The sequence below is a fragment of the Aethalodelphis obliquidens genome, unplaced genomic scaffold (assembly GCF_003676395.1).
Source record: "Aethalodelphis obliquidens isolate GAN/ISIS:26980383/991018 unplaced genomic scaffold, ASM367639v1 scaffold6, whole genome shotgun sequence".
NCBI classification, from domain to species: Eukaryota; Metazoa; Chordata; class Mammalia; order Artiodactyla; family Delphinidae; genus Aethalodelphis; species Aethalodelphis obliquidens.
The window spans coordinates 558,907-563,681 of record NW_020837950.1 but is presented as its reverse complement, the minus strand read 5'-3'; the positions used below and the strand labels follow the sequence as shown (position 1 = coordinate 563,681).

Here is a 4,775-nt window from a genome sequence, read left to right as displayed (position 1 = left end):
CAGGCCAACTGCTCTCATCTCTGGGGCCTACATGCTTAACCCCTAACTAGAGCTGCAGTCATTAAAAAAACAAATTTAGTAGAAATAACATTTCTTTTTCTCCCTCCCCACTGTCCCAACCACCCAACAAAAGTAAATTTCTGTTGTAAACTTCTAAAATGCCATTCTAAATACTTTAATGTTAGAGAATACTTTGCGAAGCCATACTCCTTCTATATGACCGTTGTATTTTGGAATGTTAATAACATTGCAGAAGTGCTCTGTTTTTTACTGCATTGTGAAAATTGCTTTGATCTTTTAGGCCCCATCTGTACAAATATATTCACAATGACAATTGGCGTTATTTGTCAAGAAAAATAGCTGCTGTGATGACCATGCACTTAATCCAGTTGATTCCAGGGAGACAGACAGTTATTACAGCCCCCAAATCATAAACTGATCATAAAATAGTTTATTGAGTGGCTATGTGTGGACACATGCTCAGGTTTTCATAATGGTGGTTGTAGCATAGAATTGCAAGTGCTTCATAAAATTTAGGTACTTGCTTTTTTTTTTTTTTGGAAAGAAAATCACTTTAGTCTAATTAATTCACAAACAAAAGCATGTTTAAGTGGCCACACAAACACGCACCCAGCCCCAAACTCAACACCATCGCTGTGAGCTTCTATATGGTGAGAATACCCTCTTCCACTGCAGTCCTGAAGCACAAAAGCTATTAATGATCGAGGAGAGGTTTAACTGGTGGCTTCACACTTTATATCTTCACTATCAATTATATTTTTAATGCTAAACCAACGTGGTCATGAGAGATGATTTTTCATGCCTCCAACTGGAACTTCTTGATGAAGCTAACCCATTCGCCAATCTGCACTGTTTTCAGCACCTCGCTGAAACCTGCACATAGCTTAAGTTCACCCTGGTTCTGGGCACACTCCAAAAACTGTTTCACCTCAAAAAAGCATGGGCCACTCTGCTGCTGCTGTGCAGGCTGGGTTCCCCAAGGCTCCTGGTGAGTGATGTCAAGCCTTGAGGGCTCAGCATTACTTCCTCCACTGAAGCCCCCAGGGAGGGCATGACCCAAAGTGTGGCCGATGGCAGAACCCACAGCCACGCCGGCTGCAGTGGCTGCCATCTGGGCCATCAGACCTGGCTGCCGGGAAGCAGCAGCAGGGGAGCCAACAGCAGGTGGTGAAGCCGCTGTGGGTGGCTGAGCGGCGGGCGCTGGCCTGGGTGCAGTTCTCATCTGAGGTGCCCGGCTGGCCGGAGGGGCCACGCTGGAAGTGAGGCTTCGGCTTCCACGAGACATCTTAAATGTGTGGCGAAGTGGGATCTAGAAGAGTGAGACTCGGAGGAGACCCGGGCTGCTTCTTAGTAGTCGCTTTTTTTTTTTTTTTTTGCTGTACGCGGGCCTCTCACTGTTGTGGCCTCTCCCGTTGCGGATCACAGGCTCCGGACGCGCAGGCTCAGCGGCCATGGCTCATGGGCCCAGCCACTCCGTGGCATGTGGGATCTTCCCGGACCGGGGCACAAACCCGCGTCCCCTGCATCTGCAGGCGGACCCTCAACCACTGCGCCACCAGGGAAGCCCAGTACTCGCTTTTTTGATATAAAAGATCTTAGACCTAAACATTGGGAAGAAAATTGGGGAATCAAGTAAATAAGAGTATAACTCCTTCCCTGATTTATAAAATTTTATTCCCTATTAATGTTGCTAAATCACAGTTTGCTGTCCGAATGTTGGGTGGACCTCGTTGCAATTACTGAGTTTTTTCTAAAGTTAATCCTGGAAAAATAATTAATTGCCATAGTCAGTAATAAAATAATCATAAAAATAAACTTTTAAATTTTATTTAAAATGTAAAGATATTTCTGACAGGAATGTATAATTAATTTCGGAAATGAGAATGGGGGAAATTTTTTTTTTTATAACTGAGATGTCACCAAACACTAAGACTTTGAAGCAGACTTCTAACAAAAGCTTCTGTGTTCTGACTCCTCCTCCGAAGAAAGATTGGTGTTCTTAGGACTTAGAATCTTTTTTTTCTCATGGTAAGAGGATTGTTTGTTGGATGGAGAGTTCAGGTAGGTTTTACTGTTCTTTTACCTTCCGGTTAATAGGTAAGGCATTGATGAAGCAGCCTTCCCCAAGTAATTTATGAGAAGGGCGGGTGCTATCTGACATCTGGACTTTGACACGTCTTCCAGGATGATGCGTGTGGACTCATGCCAAGTGATTGCCCATATAACATGCAGCACAAAGTGCTAGGCTGCCTGGATTACAAGCAGTCCTCAAATGACCAGCTGTACAGATAGGTCACCTGAAGGAGGCCATTCTGTACCCTCATGAAGCCCACCAAGTTCTCCGAGCTGAGGCTTCCATACCCTGGTGTCGTCTCCCAGACTGTCTGTTCACTTTCTGCCCCGCCCCCCCCAATATGACCAGTGCAGCAAATATTTTATCTGGTGGCTGCCCCCATTCAAGACACTTGAAGCAGGACTTCCCTGGTGGTGCAGTGGTTAAGCATCCGCCTACTAATAATGCAGGGGACATGGGTTCGAGCCCTGGTCCGGGAAGATCCCACATGCCGCGGAGCAACTAAGCCCGTGCACAAGTACTGAGCCTGCACTCTACAGCCCATGAGCCACAACTACTGAGCCCATGTGCCACAACTATTGAAGCCCACACGCCTAGAGCCCGTGCTCTGCAACAGGACAAGCCACTGCAATGAGAAGCCTGTGCACTGCAATGAAGAGTAGCCTCCGTTCACCGCAACTAGAGAAAAGCCCACGCGCAGCAACAAAGACCCAAGGCAGACAAAAATAAATTAAAAAAAAAAAAAAAGACTGAGGCATTACTCAGCCATAAAAAGGAACAGAATAATGCCATTTGCAGCAACATGGATGGACCTAGAGATTCTCATACTGAGTGAAGTAAGTCAGAGAAAGGCAAATATCCTATGATATCGCTTATATGTGGAATGTAAAAAAAAAGGCTACAAATGAACTTATCTACAGAACCGAAATAGAGTTACAGATGTGGAAAATAAACTTATGATTACCAGGGGGTAATGGGGGAAGGGATAAATTGGAAGATTGGGATTGACACATACACACTACTATATATAAAACAGATAACTAATAAGGACCGACTGTATAGCACAGGGAACTCTACTTAATACTCTGCAATAGCCTATATGGGAAAAGAATCTAAAAAAGAGTGGATATATGTATTTGCATAGCAGATTCACTTTGCTGTACAGCAGAAACTAACACAACATTGTAAATCAATTATACCCCAATTAAAAAAAAAAAGACACCGAGCATTACAAAGGCCCTCATCAGCCTTCTTGGCTGACCATGTAGACCAAGTCACCCATTAGTTAAATACCCATGCAAGAAACTGTAATTTAATTTGCCTTTAATTATAGTTAACTCTCTTGGTTCCAGCTCAACTGAGCCCCACCAAATCCACCTTGATTTTAGAGAAAGGGATGACTTTTTTCCCCTGTCAATAAATTCTAACATTCTAAAATTCTCTACTTAGCTTGAAAGCTAGATTTGTGGGCCAAGGCTGGAGGTAATGATGTTATCATAACTGATACTTTTAGAATTTTGCTATGGTCTTTTAGAATATTTCTGATTAGAGAATTTGGGGTTAGGTATTTCTACAGTGGGAAAAAAAGCAATTGATATAAAAGGAAAAAAAAAGAATTTTACCTCAGAAATAAGTGAAATGTAGCATAAGTGACTGTTGGACCATTTACTATGATGCTGTCAAACTTAGAAATCAGATGTCACTTACATATTTTGAGCCTTGGACAGTTGTAGAGAAAGTACTCACTTATTTCATCAGGCAGTGCCAAAGACCACTTCTGTAGTAATGTAATGATACTTGTGGCACCTTATAGAATTCTTTTAATTTAAATTTTTTAAATTGACTCATTTTATATAGAATCAATTCTTCTAACATTTCCCTAATATTCTGTGGTGGTCTTCAAAAACTACTGATTATAATTTTTTATATTAGCCTTTGGAGATTTTACTGATGGGAACCAAAAGTAGGTTTCGTGAAAATCTCTGGCCTATACTCCTGAATAAATAACCACCGAAAACATACAGACATTCTGAAATTAAACACTCCAATTTTAGGGTTTTTTTTTTTTTTTACCATTTTTAAATGATATGATCTCAATTATATTGCACATTTCCTTGTCTTTTAAATAATTTAACTCTGAGGACTACATACCTAGCACAGTGCCTTATGTATGGGGGCATCTGCTATGTTGTAAATCTCCTTTCCTTTTAAGGGTGATACAGTATGTTATTTAAGGGATCGATGAAGTTTGAAGGTGTGTTTGTATTTATACTAAGGATTCCAGACTGCTATCTTTTCTTTTTTTTTTTTTTTTTTTTGCGGTACGCAGGCCTCTCACTGTTGTGGCCTCTCCTGTTGCAGAGCACAGGCTCCAGACGCACAGGCTCAGCGGCCGTGGCTCACGGGCCCAGCCGCTCCGCGGCATGTGGGATCTTCCCGGACCGGGGCGCGAACCCGTGTCCCCTGCATCGGCAGGCGGACTCTCAACCACTGCGCCACCAGGGAAGCCCAGACTGTTATCTTTTTGTAATTGGTGATTATACTTTCTGCTTCCTCACTGTCTCACGCCACTGCTCAGAGCAAAGTAGTTTCTTCCTCATGTCAGATTTTCTGTGAACTCCTAGTAAGGCCAGAACTGCAGATCACCAGAGGAAATGAGATGACTACCTTGAACATCATT

The 4,775-nt window shown here is 42.7% G+C and overlaps 1 pseudogene; it reads right to left on the bottom strand.

Moving 5' to 3' along the window:
* Positions 1–741: 741 nt before the first annotated feature.
* On the bottom strand, positions 742–1,333 carry LOC113619296 (coiled-coil-helix-coiled-coil-helix domain-containing protein 2 pseudogene; annotated as a pseudogene).
* Positions 1,334–4,775: the final 3,442 nt, after the last annotated feature.